Source organism: Ochotona princeps, chromosome 20, assembly GCF_030435755.1.
Source record: "Ochotona princeps isolate mOchPri1 chromosome 20, mOchPri1.hap1, whole genome shotgun sequence".
Taxonomy (NCBI): domain Eukaryota; kingdom Metazoa; phylum Chordata; class Mammalia; order Lagomorpha; family Ochotonidae; genus Ochotona; species Ochotona princeps.
This window is the reverse complement of record NC_080851.1, coordinates 18908431-18925655: the sequence shown is the minus strand read 5'-3', so window position 1 is coordinate 18925655 and position 17225 is coordinate 18908431. Positions and strand designations below refer to the sequence as shown.

Sequence of the window (17225 nt, the reverse complement as noted above, 5' to 3'; positions counted from 1 at the left end):
ATTAGTGCCCCAAACCTGGCCTATTTTCAAAACAGGATTTTAAAAAAATGCATCTTTTTTGAAGTCCAGTGTGAATTGGGAATAGTCTCTGGGCCATTGCAAGAGAGCTGCTGCAAATGTGTTTCGTCAAGGCAAATGCACTTGTCTGGAAGCCATGACTCTCTTGAGTTTTCTAAACCTCAGAATCAACCCCACTCAAAATCTTAAAATAAAACAATGACTTTCCCCCTCAAAGCAGTGACCTGCAATATGAATGACAATGTAATCTTTTTGTCATATAGAAATTGCACTCCTCACACACTCTTGTGGATTTCTTTCACTAAAACTTGCGAGGTGTCATGGACCAGCTTCCCAGCTGGGCTAATATCCTTCATGGCCCTTTCTTGCCTGGGCCGTTAGATCCACAGGGAAGACAGATTCAATTCATAGCCCTCAAAACACCTAAAATTGGCTCTCTTGATTGGCTTCAAACCAAATTAAATCTGAATCTGAGGGTATCAGTCATTGTGAAGCCTAGGAGCCTAGAACAAATGATCAGAATGAATACCCTTCTTTACTCATGTTCACACCAATATCTTCTTAACCACTCTGTCTATTGAAGGCAGGATCCTAATATTTTACTCAGATACAGAAATCCTCCTTAACTTTGGAGTTCTGGTGCCAAGCTCAGACTTCTACTCCTCTGCTTTCCACATGTCCATCATCTTTCTCCAACACACACCTCTCTTCTCAACCATCTTATCATTGTAAAAACACCACAAGGGAAAGGAGTTGTTTCGAAACACAGCTTTCTAGCCTTTTTGGTTGGTGATAGCACATATTCCTGCTTAGCAGTTTGTAAATGGAGACGGAAATGAAGGGAGGACAAACCCACCTATCAACATGTCAATGACCAAGACAGCTACACAATCATCCTCAAAGGTTATTTCAGCAACATCTCCACAGCTTTGTGTCTCTGCCAAGGCATGTGCCCATGTCCCTAGCAGCAGGAGGACACTTTAGTCTACCTGCCGTTGTACTCTGGGCCCACTCCAGGACTGCAAACAGTGCCAAACATGCTGAATGTGTGGAACAGGAGGGAGGGTTTAAGACAGAGAATGTTTGTAATCATTTCTCTGGGGAGGACCTTGCCAAGGTGAAGCTCACCTTATCCTGCAGATCCAACAGAAACAGCAGTCACAGGGCTAACCAGCAGGCAGCAGGACAGTTCCAGCACGAGAGGACCATGGGGCTGATCCTTGTTGCCCATGGATTTCATGAGAATCCTCTTAGGAGTAAATGGAGATGACAGGAGATCATCATGAAACTTACATTTAAAAAAAAAAAAAAGAAAAGCTTCAAAACTGAGAGTTCCTCGTTTTCCTGGCTTAACCACTCACCCTCTGAACTGCAGCATGTGTTGACAACATGCTATACACAGGGGAGAACAAAAAGACTCTGGAGGGGAAAAAAACGCACAAATGCCAACACCCAAAGGATGGCACTCTAGCCTAGGGTGCAACACAGGTATCTAATTCCAGCAGTTTACTAGAACAATCAGAGATTTTAGGCACCTGAATTAGTGACCCAGGGTACGGTTCTGGTCACTGCTATATCATCATTTTGTATTACTATTAGAAACATTTTGTGATCAATCTAAAACCTTTTAGAAAGTATGGATTATTGCTTAATAAACTAAAATATTAAACAATTACATGAGAAATTTCCCCACGCTTGCTTGTAAATGAGAAGTAGAAAGTTTCAAATTTATACTAAATACTAATATGTTCTAGAAAAATATAGTAATCATGTGTATTCTCATACCTGGTAACAGACAATGTCAGAACTGTAAGATTAAAAATATTTACCCCATTGACTTCTATAAGCATGCAGTTATCTAGAAATATGAAAGAACACTTTAAACTGGAATTAAAACCACAATTTCAGTAAACTTTTCCTAAGTAAATGATTAAAGAGCCCAACATTAAAATTGACTACACTGATAACACAAAAAAATATTTCTGCTTTCACGGAAAGGCCTTAAATATGAAAGTCCAGTTGCTGAACATTTCTATTTCCACTTTAGAATATAATCCTACAATACCTAAACAACATGCCTAGTCAGTACAACATGAGAAGTGGAAAACTTGGTACATAATATGGAAACAGATTCTTTGGCCTAGTCTTCCACTTCCCCAGAATTCTACAGTATCTTGTAAAGCACAGGATTTTCTCAAACCATATGTAACTGCAAACAGCATGTTCTCAGAATGCTTGGTGTTCTCTTTTGCACTACATCAAAGAAGGATTTGCATGCACATATGTTTTGAAAATACAGCACGAAACAGCACAGACTTGATTGTAATGTCTCTAACTGTGACCCATCTTGAGTGATAAATGACTACTTACCATAACTATTAGGTCTCCTCTGCCCTTTTCATCTCTAAGAATTTGATGCCAGGATTTTCAACTGACTAATAGCATTTGCTTACAGACCTTAAATAACCACCTATGCCCATCCTTTGGCCATACTCAGATAATCTGTACCAACCCAGCCTCAAAACCACAGTGAAAAGCTGTTCAATGAATCCACATGCCTCCTTCTATATTCTAGAAGGACAAAATCCTTGACTATTCTTCCCAAGCTGTGTAACGAGAAGTGGAAGTTCTTGCACAAAATTAAATGACTTGTGGTGACAACATATACCACTTTTGAGAAACATCTACACACGTCCTCTGACAGTCACCAACTTGTTTGAGTCACCCCCACTCAGTATCCTGAATAATTGACCAATTTCTGCCCAATTAAATGAATCCAAATGGAGGCAACAAAACTAAGTAAGGCAGCCATAGCCACCAGACGAGTTGTTCTCTGCTCCAGAGTGTTCCATCTCCGGCCCTGTTGTGTGAGGGACTGGCAGGGATGTGGCCCTACATGTAAAATAGAGGCAGAATAAGACAACCTAGACTTCTGTAAGAACCCAACCACATGCTCACCATTGTCCTCTGGACTTTGGCCACATTCAGAAGGCTGAGAGCATGGAAACCAGCAGCAAGCTATGAAGGGCACTGCCACAGAGCTAACTCTCACATACACCACCAGGAGGGAGAGGGACATACATACACATACAGAGGGAGAGGGACAAAGCCTGCCTTCCCTACTGAGATGCTTTCTTGGGCATGGGAAGCAGTCATACCATTAGTGTCAGGGTTGAACATTCTACCCTTGCCCTGCCATGTCACTTCCATCTGTTTTTGGATCAGAGTTGGACTTTGCTAATCAATTCAGATTTCAATGTCCCTTCTATGTCAACAGTATTCACCAGGCACCCTGCAACTATATTCCTTGACAGTATTTTTTGGAAGCTTGTGCTGTATGTTGAAGCATAAAGTGCCTAGGGAGCAGTAAGATTTTAGAATCAGATTGAGCTAGGTTCAAGATCTGATTGAAGGGGATGGGATTTTGGCACAGCAATTAAAATACCAAACTGACACCCCCCAGATCCCATATCAATGTGCACTTATTCTTGCACTTATTCTACTACAGTCTCTTGCTCACACACATCCTAGGAGATAACAGTTGATGATCTGAGGTCTATCCCTCTCAAGTAGGAGATCCAAACTGAGTTTCAGGCTCCTGGCTTCAGCTTGGTCCAGCCCTGTTGCTGTGTGAGTTCAGAGAATGAAACAGTGGAAGGAAGATCTATCTCCCTACCTTTCAAATAAACTAAACTTTAAAATAAAATATTACTGGGAAACCCTTGAGAAAATACTCAAAACTTGCTAAGCTTACTTCTGGCCCATTACTCATTGACAGAGAAGTCTTCACTCAGAGGATGAACCTTAGCACTGGTACTTAGTAGATGCTGAGAGCACCTTAAACCCTCCCTTGTACTTTGGATACTTCTCCACGTGTCTACTCCATAGCTTTCCAAATATAATGGGAACTCCTCCAAAGAAATGACTTCTCCCACTAGCTTGTTCTAAGACAGCGTAGTGTGCTCTGACGTTCAAGACAATTTGATTCTGGAGCAGATGCTGTGACATGGTGGTTTACGCTGCTACCTGAGATCACAGCATCACATTTGAGTTCCAGTTCAAGCCCCAACCATTCTACTTCCTATGTGCCTATTAAAACTCAATGTCTGGGCCCCTGGAACCCGTTGTGGGAGACCTAGATCAAGTCCCTGGCTTCTGTCTCCAGCTTCACTATTACATCCATTTGAAAAGTAAGTCACCAGTTAGACGATCTTTCTCTTCTCCTCCCTCCTTCAATCCCTCCTCCCCTTCAATTACCATTCCTCTCCTATTCCATCAAAAATTTAAACATGTTGTTAGGTCTCTCCTGGTCCTGTTTTCCTCTTCAACTGGAGCTGTAACAATAATCCCACAGAGTTGATGTAAAAATCGATGATGTTACTAGCTAGCACATTATGGGCCCTTGGTAGATGGATGTTCCAAGAATCATCCTTTTTCTAATAAACATTTTTTCATGTTGGTCAACTCTATGAATAATGTTCTTACTGGCCCTTAATACAAGGGATGGGATTTACTCCTCATGTTCCTGGTCATAATGCTCCCAAAATATCTTGTCTTCTCGTTCACTGAACACTGCAGGTGTCCGCCTCAGAGGCCAACAACTTAGTGACTCCTACAGCTGTCAAAATCAAATCATGGGAGGAATTCATAGAGTCCAAAGATAGTTATTTTCCAGATTGCTCTTTAATTCCAATTTCTTTCTATTCTCTCCCAAATTTGTCTTCTACGGAGGATGCAGCAGGAAAGACAACTTTAAGGGGGGAAAAAAAAGCAAGCACTCAGTTATTCATTGTTCTAGCTGTTGAAAGGCACACAGAAATGAATATATAAAGGCAAAAAAAGATTGGCTGGTGTATGAAATCCCATATAAAAGGAAACTTGAGTAAGATCTTGTCCCCAAACTCAATTTCCCTACAGAAATCCGAGCAATGAAACTTTGAACATAATCAAATTTCAGTTTCATTTAGGCATTTCTTAAAAGAATTAGTTTGTGGGCTTTCCTACTTTGCCTTATAAAGGACAGTGAACTTTATGTGTGACTTTCCATCAGAGTTTGAGATATAGTTCACAGGAGTTAATGACTTTTTTCTCTTCAATTTCACCTCACAAGATAAAGCAGAGCTACACGAGAGTTTTCCTATAGCAGGCTGGCTGCTCAATACTTTGCAACTTGCTCTGTCAATGCCATCAAAATATTGTTTAATAATTTAGGTCCAACCATGTAATTTTCTTCCCTAGCAGGAGCAAATTAGACACTTACTAAATAATTGAGAAAAATACTTAATTCTAGGGATGTCTTGAGAAAGTGCTATTATTCAAAAAGAATTTAAAATAAAATTTTCCTTCAACTATTCAACACATTTGTTGGATTTTCATGTTGTTTTCTGGCCTAACTTTATCTTAAAACCATCTCAGTTTGCTCCCTGCATCATGATTTCCTTAATCAGAAGTTGTCTGTTAGTGTCTATATAGACTACACATCACTCTCCTTGGTAGAATTTGGAAAGGTGGACTGGGGTTATAGGAGTTATAAAGCCCCTCTTTTTGAAGCCTCTTCCAACCAGGAACACAAACAGAAGCATCAAGAAGTTTGGGCTGTTAGACTTAGAAATAATGAGATGATCTCATCAAGGACACTTGCCAAAGGGATCTTATTCACCATCAACCTGAGCTCTCTGTTCAGTCAGATGCCTCTTACCTACCCTATTTGCACATCTCCAAGGCATTTTACAAGTGAATGTCTTGAATAGACTGAAGACTCAAGGGTCAGCATGTTAACCTCTGACTTCACAAGTTACTAGAACAGGAAAATATCGACTTTCTAATATGTATTTATTTTTATTGTAAAGTCAGATTTACAGAGAGGAAAGGAAGATCTTCCATCCACTGGTTCACTCCCAAGTGGCCACAATGGCCAGAACTGAGTTGATGTGAAGCTAAGAGCTTTTTCCAGGTCTCCCATGCTGGTGCAGGGTCCCAAGGCCCTGGGCCACCCTTTACTGCTTTCCCAGGCCACAAGCAGAGAGTTGGATGGGAAGTGGAGCAGCCAGGATACAAACCAGCACCCATATGGGATCCCAGAAATTGCAAGATGAGAACTTTAGCCACTGGGCTACAGTGTCGAGCCCAAGAATAATATTCTTTCAACAGTAACTTCTAGAATTCTATCTTCTCATTGTACTCTCCCCAAAAGGGAAAGTACAAGAATGTTTTAATTTTTCAAGTGAGAGCATTTTCTCACTCCAAGGCAGCAGAACTTCCTTCACTGACTTCACATCAAGGGAGTGGAACTCACATCAGCCACCGCATGCTCTCTTCTCCCCGCTTGGCTCATCACCAAGGGCCTCCCTAGCAGCTCCCATCTTCCCAGTGCCTCGACCATGCTCAGCACTGACTCTCTGAAGAAACAGAGTGAGAGGTTTCCCCAGAATCTTCAAACACAAAAGCCATTTTATTAGGATCATGTTTTCTCAGTCCCTGCTTCCTGGGTTGTGAACCCAGACACAACTTTGTATACAGAGTGTCAAGAGCAGATGTGTGACCACATCACAGCAATCAAAATACTGCCATTAAAAACTATTTTAAACATCTTGAGAAATTTCTCAAGGAATGCTCAGACGACATGCTCAATAAAACATGCATAACAATGATGTTTTTCCTTTATCAAACATCCTGTGGCTTTTCAGAACTCACGGAAGCAATCTCCTTACACAGATTATGGATCCCGGGGACACCCAGCAGCAGCCACACTTTTCTCCTTTCCTTTCTGTCCCTACCACTCTAATCAAATGTTTGACTTTTCCAGAAAATCCTGTGAACCTGATTGACAAAGAAGTAGAGTAATAAATAGGAAAGTTACATTCTAACGAGGGAACACAGCAATAAATCACCAAGCTGGAAGCCAAAGTCGTCGGACTATGTGTTCTGGTAGATGGAAGTACCACAAAGCAAATAGAACATGGAGAATCAGGAGGGGAGAAAGTGAGGAGGGGACAAGGTCTCTGTAGAAGAGGCAGTCAGAACCACCACTGTGGCACACAGGGAAGGTGCAGAGACAAACTGACACACCAATAAGACATAAGGAGTGACACCAATAAGGCACAACCTGTGACAACCACCTGAGCCAAGACACCTACCCCAACATTCGTTATCCTAACCACCATATTTGGGGGTCGTTGATGTAATATAAAACTCTGCCTAGACTGATACAAGATTCTTGGACAATACCCTAAAACACTCAGCCACCGTTACCTCTAAGTTCCCACAAAATACCACATGTGGCTTCTCAGGCAGTCCTCCAACAAGTTAGCACTCCAGCCTGCCCCTCTGACCGCAGTACTGATCTTACAGTGCCTCTCTGTCAGAGGGGAGTCATGCTCGAGGCTCCCCTGCAGCTTCCTCTGGACATTACCACGCTTTGAGATCATAGCCACAGATGTCACCCATTGACTGGTTCACTTCACAACAACCAGGGCTGGGCCAGAGCAAGGCCAGAAACCCAGAATTCGATGTGGGTCTCCAATGCAGGTGGCAGGGAAACAAGCCATCAGCTACTGTGCTGCCTCCCAGGGTACAGAACAGGAAGTTGTAATGGAAGCAGAAGTGGGACTTGACTTCAGACACTTAAGTGTGTATTCCAGATGATACCTTAACCACTGTGCCAAAATGTTTAGCCCAAGGTAATTTTCCTCTCATAGTATGAGTTATTCTTTAAAAGCTTCTTTGGTCCCTCTTACAAATAATATTCTAGAAAACTTGCTCCACAACTCCCACTGTCAAAGAAACTGGGGCAGAAAGTAAGAAGTTTCTCATTCAATACAGGGAGCACTCTTGACCAAGAACTCCCTTCATTATATTCAAATTCATCATGATGCTTGAAAAAACCATAGTCCCCGTGAACTGCTCTTAGCTAACAAGGCAACCCTGCAGGAATACTAAGGCAGGCCTGTAGTTGGGATATGTTCCTTGGTCTGCAGAATAGTCTAGGACATTTCCACTCAGCCTTCCAATCTTCTTCATCCAGGATCAGACTTGCTTTGCAACTTGACAGATTTCCAAAACTTCACCTAGGGCCTTCCCTGCTTTATCCCACTCTATTCTATCCAGGTTCTTTCCCCCTAGCTCTTTCAACTTTTAGTCCTACCTTTGCATCTGCTTCTCAAAGGATCTTACACTGTAACATGCTCTGTAGCACTGCTAAATATATAGTGCCTAAATATACAGTGACAGAACTGGAACATCCTCGAACCAGTGCTGTGGCACCACAGGTTGAGCTGCTGCCTGCAATGCCAGCATCCCACAAGGGCACCAATGCCCATCCTAGCTGCAACACTTGTGATACAGCTTCCTACTAACGCACCTTAGAAAGCAGCAATAGGTCACCGATTCCTTATGCCCCTGCACCCATATAGGAGACCTCGATGAAGCTCCTGGCTTTGGCCTGGCCCAGCCTTGGTCACTGTGGCCATTTGAAGAATGAACCTGTAGATGAAAGAGTTCTGTCTCCCCCCTGTATAACTCTGCCAAACAAATAACTTCTTAAGTGGAATCTCTCAGTGAAAGGGAAATGTCACAATATGATGAATTTGAATTTTCCCCACTAATGAAAAAGATATTTGACAACCAGACATGGCATATAGGCTCAATGCAATGTGTGTTGGTCTGCCTTTTGTTACTTTAACTAAAACACAGAAGAGGAACTTCTTTGGAAAAACAAAAGTTTATTTCAGCCGACAGTTGGTAGGTTACAGTTCTGTTCAAGTGGCCCCATCGTCTGGCATCTTGGAGCTGGGTCATCAAGGATATGGAGCCTTCCTGAGCCACAGAGATCAAGCAGCTAAGCAGAACTTGAACTTCAATAATCAACCCTCTCCTATTAGCCACACTCTGAGGGCATGGACCAAGTGACCTGGAGACCTCACACCACTACCTCTTAAGCACCTATTTGGATCAAGTCTTTAACCTAAATATGTCAACCATCAGAATCTCAACATCTATACAAGTTTGAAGAGACAAATCTTGAAGTACAACACCATTCAAGGTAGACCTTCAGTAACAGAACAAGTGTCCATTAAAACAAAATATCTGCCCGTTTCACACTGAAACACTAAGGTAAAGAAACGATTTTTTTGCATGATTTCAAAGAGATGCCTCTATCCATTGCCATCAGATGTAACTTTTCCAGAAGGTAACTCATCAGTATCCATCAACTCTTCTTAAATATATTCAATTTGACTTTTAATTATTTTCCTAAGATTTCCAAAAGTGTAATATTTAATCATAAGATTATATAGCTTAACACACTGCTGTGTGTGTCACCTGAACTACGCTGAAGTTCCCTTTCCATCTGTAATATTTACTGTGCTCTCTCTCCCAACATCCATTGTCAAGTTAGATTTCAAGTCCTTCCTTCAAAACGTCGTCAACCAATTAACTCTAGGGTCCCAGATGGTCCCTTTATATGAAGGAAGCCAAATGGGTGGGGATGCTGATGAAACAGACCTGTCTGGGGCCAGCATTGTGGCATATTAGGTTGAGCTGCCAGCTCTCTGCTAATAATACACATAGGAAAGCATCAAAAAAAAATGGCACAAGTACTTCAACCACAGCCAGATGACGCTCCTGGCTGTGGAATGGCCAAGTCCTGCCCACTGTGGCCATTTGGATATTGACAGCAGACACAAGTTCTGTCCTTCCATCTGTGCCTTTTAAATAAGTCTGTCTATAAGGCACCACTTCTGTGTCATTGTGGTTCACTCTGACCATACAGAAATCTGACTTGCCATAACCAGAATCTAGACATGCATGTTTTTTCTAATACGCAAGAGTTTCAGGTGCTGGAAACTAATTTCAGGAACAAAAAAAAGGGGGGGCTGTTAAACTGTACTCCCAAATAAGAGCCTTCTGGGCCATGTCTTTCAACACTGAAGTCTAATACGGCATTTTTACAAATGCTCAAATAGTAAGTACTACCAGCACACATAGACACTTTGAATCTCCCATTGCAAGGAGCATGACTGACTGGTGGTCCCAACTGCTATCCTTCTAGGTCATCTTCCAGTTCAAGGTGGGATCATTCTTCCTGACTGCTCCCAGCCCTTGACTGAGTGCATGGTCCCTTTAAGAGTGACCTCAGCTTAAAGAATCAGACTGAAAAACACGTTAGATCTGTGCTACAAGCCGAAACCCCCTCCAACTCAAGTGTGTAAATAGTGTGCCGTGTTATACCAAGGACTTGAGCCTCTACAGATGCTGGTACTCACATGGAATCCCAGAATCTGAGGATTCTGGGGGCTCACTGTGACCCCCAGCAGTCATCTCAAGCACAGAACCTTTTTGGTTTCTGCAATTTCACTAATGGAAGAATACAGTCATGATTAAAACGGAAAGAAGTCATGTAATTAATATTTCTCACCTACCTCCCAACTCAGGAAAAAAAAGTTGATTACTCACCTCACACACTGACTAAAACAGGTGGCTCTAAAGAGACAGTTGGTGCAAGTAAAGTCTCATTTCCTACAAAAGCAACATCCAGCACAGGGTGCCACAGTGGGACTGAAGGCCCAGAGCCTCTTCCCTTCTGGCTGGTGCCTGAGCTACAGAAAAAAAAATCCATCACTCTAAAAATAAAAACATAACTGTTATAACAATAAAGTCACCATCACAAAGGAGCTAAACAAAATAGCCTGAAGAGATAGTGTGAATTTGGCTCTGAATAAAGTGGATGCCAGATACCCAAACAGCTCCAAGTGCCACTCAGGCCTCCCTCCCAGCACAAATGCCAGCTAGGAACCTCCACTTTCTTGCTGCCCCCACCCTGCCCACACTCACATTTCTACTTCCTTTTCCAACAGGCCAGAGTCAGGCAGCCAACAGAGCCAACAACATTCAAAAGAACGTCAAAATCAAGTTCAATATTTTTGCTTGGAGTCCCTTGGCTTGACTGTATAAAATCTGATATAGATGCACAAATGCCTGGAGAGAACAAAACCTTCATATTTTGGTGATAGGTACCACATTAAATAAAAAAACAACAATCCAGATGGTTCAGCTAATAGAGTCACAGCAGTGTGCCCCTATTATACCAGGAGGGACTGAGATTACTAAAAGTAGTAAAGTGCCTCAGGATTAGGTAAGGCTCTAGCTCTTATGTTCTAGGAAGACCTCAATGGAGCTAAACATTCTTAATGTCAAAACAAATGAGGATGAGGGGAAACTGACGGACGTCAAGGAGAATGGTTGAATGTGGTCATACAGAGAGAGGGGAACAGAATCCACTTTGCTACCTCCTGTGGAGGGCTCCTCATAAGTCACACGAACCAAGCGCTGCCAGTGACATGGGGGATGTTTTGCAGAGTCACAAGGATGCTCTGTCCTTCATTCAACCATTACAGCAAAAATTGGCAAGTTTCTGTGATATTATCATGGATACAGCACTTGGTAACCCCACTCAAAACTCATGCCAATATATGAGCTCTGATGGCTTAAGGGTAGAGACTGTCCCCAATTGTGTCAGTCTGAAGGTGGGTTGGGGTGGTGCTAGTGTAGCCTCAGAGGTGGCTCTCCCCACTTTGATTCTTGGAGTCCAAGTTTATCCAAGTCTTCTTTCTCCATCCTGACGCGCCATGGGCTGGTCCTCCACACCTCTCATAAACCAGCTCCAGAGACAAGGAACTATGAGGCTGCTCAGTCCTCAACTGTGACCTCCTAGCTGTGAACAAAAACTAAAATTTTCCTTTCCCAAAGAGACTCCTCTCAGATATTAGAGCCAAAGTAAAAGCACATCAATAGAAATGTCACAAATTTTCACCGTTTTCCTAAAAACAAAAATTGTTTGCTTTGAAAGAGTTACAGAGAGGAGACACAGGAAGAGTTCTTCCATCCGTTGGCTCACCTCTAATCCTCCTGCCTGGACTATGTTAAAGCACCATGCTATGGTTGTCACTCCTGACATCACTAACAAAAAATCAGCTGCCAACAAAGAGCCACTACTGTGTCCTCAGAGTGCGTTCCTTGGCAAACAGCCTGCCATCCCCTTAAGACTTCCTACATATGCAAAATAGCAAGTCCCAACACAGCTTATTGTCTGACTTCCATCTCTGTGCAACAAATGACCTTACATTATGCAACTTCTCACATCACACCCATGAGGTCACTGCTTCCAGAGGTCAGGGCCCAGACCATGGGACCCTCTGTGCAAGAGTCAACCAGAAGACAATCAAGGTGTGGCCTGAGGCTGATCCACTTGAGGTTTGGTTTCCACTGCTTGATGGGAAGGACTGCTCAGTTGTAGGACTGAGGTCTTTGCTGTTTCGCCTGGTTGTCAGTATTCAACCCCTGCCACCATGGAAACCTGGATGAAGTTTCTGGCTCCTGGCTTTGACTTGGCCCCACTCTGGATATTGTGGTCATATGGAGAATGAGTCAGTGGATGGAAGATTTCCTGCTACCTCTCCCCTACCCCTACCAACTTCTCCCCAACCGTCTTTCTCTTTTTACATGTTTATTTATTTGAAAGAAAGAGAAAGTATACAATTGAGAGGGAGTGTGAGCATGCTTGAGAGTCAGATGCCCTCAGCAAGGCTCAAGGCCATCCCTTTACATCATCTGGAGGTCTGGGGGAGGCTTGGGATTTGAGGTTGAGCATGGAGTTCCAGAGTCACTCATTGCCTTGCCTCTTTTTGGACATTTCAGACATGTCATTGTATCAGGTGCATGTGAGAGTCACAGTGTCAGCAACCATCATTTGATTATAAGCTATAGATCACAATGAGGGTGCAGTCCACAAGCACGTCAGGTTTTGGCTGGAACCCATTCCCAAGTGAGTCTTGAAAGCTGCAGTTTTCTACTGCATGCAAAAGGCAGGTGTGGGTTTGATGCAGAATATGGGACTGCACACCTTACCTCCTCCTTGCTAACAATCCATTTGCCTGGCCCAGTGACATCCCAACCTATTCCTGGGCCACAGCCACACTAGAAGGGAAAAGACTGCACAGCATATACACCACAGATGGGGATTTGGGGAGCTACCTCAGAAGTCTACTGGCTGTTCCTCCTGAATTAACAGATCCTGAATGATTTCCCATATCTTTCAACTCTTCACCATAGATTGAGAGATTTCAAGGAATAGAATAAATTAGGATTTCTGTCAAATGAGTTCTTATTTTAAAAGAACCCTCTATCCCAAACCCTGCCCCAAACCTGGGGGGTCAGCACTGTGGTGGAGAGGACAAAGACCATTTGCAATGCCAGCACCCTGTATGGGCTCTGGTTTGTGTCCCAGATGCTCTACTTCTGATCCAGCTCCCTACCGATGGTCTGGGGAAAGCAACGGAAGATCACATAGGTGTTTGGGCCCCTGAATTCACCTGGGAGACTTAAATGAAGCTCCCAACTTTGTCCTGATTCAGTCCTGGCCATTGTAGCCATCTGGGAAGTGAATCAGCATATGGAAATTATTTTCCCTCCTTTTCCTGTAGCGCTTTCAAATAAATGGGGAAAAAAAAATCTTCAAAAATGAAAGAGAGGGCTTGGCAGCGTGGCCTAGTGGCTAAGGTCCTCGCCTTGATCGCATATGGCTGCTGGTTCTGGTCCCGGCTGCTCCACTTCCTCTCTATCTCTCCTCCTCTCAGTATATCTGACTGTGTAATAAAAATAAAATAAATCTTTAAAAAAAAAATGAAAGGGAAACTCCCCTAAACACACAACAAATAATCAGCTACCTCAAGCTCCACACGGGTATCCTGTTCCATGTGAGAAATTAGAGTTTCCACCTGTCAACTGGAAGGCCAGATCAATCAAGGGGTTAATTATACAGATCATTTTCCTCACTCCCATGGGCACAAGGGTTATAAATGGCCTCACATTTATGCAGCTGTTGTTAAAAATTCAACCACAGCATTTATTTCAATGAACTCCTTTGACTACATGTTCAACAGATGCACTGAGGGACCACATAAAGCATTATCTCTATTAGTTCAAATTTTCTGACTCTTTAAAAGCTTCCAGGGACTGAAGGGAAAACGCATGTGTAATATGCCCCGTCATTACAAATACATTCATTAAAATACAAACAGCTTGACAATCATCGAACATTAAGCATGCCACACACGCATGCATACACACAGAATGTAGAGATTTTTAAGTATCACTGTGTTTAAGATTTCAGACACTAGCAGACATGTAAACTATATATCCTATTCAAATACCACATTGCTAAATTATTGTTACCGTAGTATCTTGCACACTTTCTCTGCACCATTTAATTCTAAACACAACATTCAGTCTTCTGCTCACTGCAAATGGAAGCTTCTACTCTCTGGCCTGAGTGGACAGAACAGAGATACAAATTCTTTGGAGTCCCTGCCATGCCCCTGCCAAATTTCTCACCCTGAATCTTCCTCCTCGGTTAAATGAGGTATTGTATGTAGTTCAATGTTAAGTCAAATTATAAAGATAGGGCACCACCCTTGACTCTTGGAAATGTTAGCATTTTTTTTTTTTTGTCCTTTACAATCTAAATGAATTTCAACTAAATGCAAAGTGCCTTAAGTAAATTTTACTCCATTTGTTAGCCACAGAACCCATTGTTCTCTAGATCACATTAGCAAAATAACCAAACACAGTCATAGACGCTGGGCCAACTAACTCTCCGCACCATCTCCTTCTCTTGTCTCTTGGACCTTGAAGCCAAGAGGGAATAGAGGGAGGACAGAAGGAAAGGCGTTCTTCATCTCCTCTGTCACCCAGGGTCTGGTGCTCCCGTGTTGGAGATTCACTCTATTCCACAAGTCCATACTCAGCTTCCCTGTTGAAATGGATGCTGCCACATGTTTTGCATGGTTAGTGGATACTGGAATTAGATCAACAAGGTGGTAGTATGTTGATCACTGGCACATTACTTGGCTCAAAAGTTATGTCCAAATGACCCTTGGTGGCATGGTGGTGCAGGAGCTTAAACTGCTATTTTCAACAGCAGCATCCCAGATTAGAGTGCTGGTTCAAATCCCAGTTATTCTGCTTCTGATACAATTCCCTGCTAATATGCCTGGGAAAGCACATGATGACCCAAGCCTTTGGACCCCAACCATCATCATGGGAGACCCAGGGAGAACTCCTGGGCTTCAGCCTTTCCTAGGAGTGGTGAGGTCAACTTGCAGAGATTCTCTTCCCTGCCGCTGGTCTCTGCACTTCCCTCGCCACTCAGCTTTCAAGAAAATAAATAAATCTTAAGAAAAAAATGGCCTTTGGTGACAGACACAGTTTCACTAAGGAAGTGCCCAAAACCACTTTGCAGAAGATGCATATACATTGAACAATCACCAAGATGCTCAACTACTGGCCTTCATTTTTTGGCAGACTTAATTTTCAAAAAATAACAAGCTGATGGCACATTTCAGAGACTGTAAAGAAATTTGTTTGAAAGGCAGAGTGTCAAGAAACACTAAAGGAGTGGAGGGAGAGGATGAACATTCCCTGTGCTGGTTCATTCCCCAACCGGCTGCAACATCCAGGGCCAGACAAGGTGGAAACCAGAAGCCCAGAACTTCATGTGGGTCTCCTACATGGCTGGCAGGGGCCCAAGTACTTGGGCTATCTCCCACTGCTTTCCTGGCACATTAACAGGGAACTGGAGCAGCAGTAGAGCAGCCAGGACTAGAAGTGGTGCCTGCATGGTATACTGGCATCACAGGCAGTGGCTTAACTTGCTACACCATGACATTGGGCCCTCAGACACTTCTGAAAATTTCCCAAATCTTCCAAAAAGCTACTTCCCAGGATCACACCTCCCCTCCCATCATTGTTCCAGTCACTCTGCCCAAGGAATCACAGTCCCAGCACCTGACTCCTTCTGGCTGCCTCTAGTTTCCAGGTTCCTGTTCCCTAGAGCAGGGCTCTTGATCCTACCTCGTACCTGTTCCCCTTCCATCCCTTCAGCTGCCCAGTGACAGCATTTTCTTTTCCTTGTCATTAAAAAATCTCAAAATGAAGACCAGATATAACAGTCTGAATGAAAAGCACTGATGGAGAAACTGGACACTTTTAGGCAAAAATTTTGTTCATTTGGAAGTTGGAGTTATGGAGAGAACACATGTACAGAAAGAGTGACAGACAGTGAGAATTTGTATCTATCAGCTTGTTCACTCCCCAGATGGCCATGACAGCCAGGGTTGAGCCAGACCAAAGCCAGGAGCTTTTTAGGGGCTCCTCCAAGCATGGCAGGCAAGCTGCTTTCTGCTTTTTCATGCCATTAGGATGCCCATCTTGGATGCCAGCATCGTGGGCAGCCACTTTATGTGCTATGCCACAGTGCTAGCCCCTCTTGGGCACTTTCGATGGTAAAGGAAAAACTGAGTCCACCCAGAAGCAAATTGTGCACGAGTTTGAGGTATTTTGGGTTTTGTTTTGTTTCCCATTTTCCTTAGGGAGAAAAAACACAAAAGCTTTTTGGTCACTTCAAAATCAGGATCTACATTTCCAGGCAGTTTCAACAGTCTAGGGAAGGGGTCCAGGGAATTTAAACAGTCGTTGGTGTCTTCCATAAGGGCAATGTTTCCCCTTCTTTCTTTCAACACAGTCCTGAAAGTCATTTCATTCTCCCCATCACAAGAGGACCTAGTTCTAATTTCGGCCCTTTAGCGCCACCTGGCGTTAGTTACTATGCCAGGCCCAAAAAATGAAAATATTTAAGGAACTTCTACACTCTAGCAAACGCTTAGTTCAACTTTAAAATGGTCAAAGGACAAAATAATATTTAAAATAGCATAGTACTGACAAAAAAAACAGATCCATGGACAAATGGATCAGAAGAGACATTCTGGAATTAAACTCCTCTATAGCCAACTGAGCTCTGATAAAAGGTGTTAACATGCATTAGGAAAAGGATAATTTAATAAATGATGCTGGGAAAATATGTTAACATATGGAAGAGTCAAAACAGACCCCTTTCTCACCATGTACAAAAATCAAGACTTAACTGTTAAACCTGAAACTTCAACTATCAGAAGAGAAAATGTTTCATGACATTAGGGTGGGCAAAAGTTTTCTAGATCCAACCCCACAAGCACAGGAAATAAGAGCAGAAATTGACAAACAGAACTTCAAACTGAAGAGGTTTTGCACTGTAGAAGAAACCATTAGAGTGAAGACACATCTTACATAGAAGAAAATATTTTCAAGATCTGACAAGTAGTAAATATCCTGACTGT

General features: G+C 42.8%; 1 long non-coding RNA gene across 1 annotated transcript in view; it reads right to left on the bottom strand.

The window, feature by feature from the left end:
• The window catches only part of LOC131482751 (uncharacterized), a 183020-nt gene extending 172426 nt beyond the window's left edge, over positions 1-10594 (bottom strand). Inside the window, exon 1 of the long non-coding RNA XR_009247262.1 lies at positions 10471-10594. This is a non-coding gene — a long non-coding RNA (uncharacterized LOC131482751). The remainder of the gene's footprint in view (positions 1-10470) is intronic.
• Positions 10595-17225: the final 6631 nt, after the last annotated feature.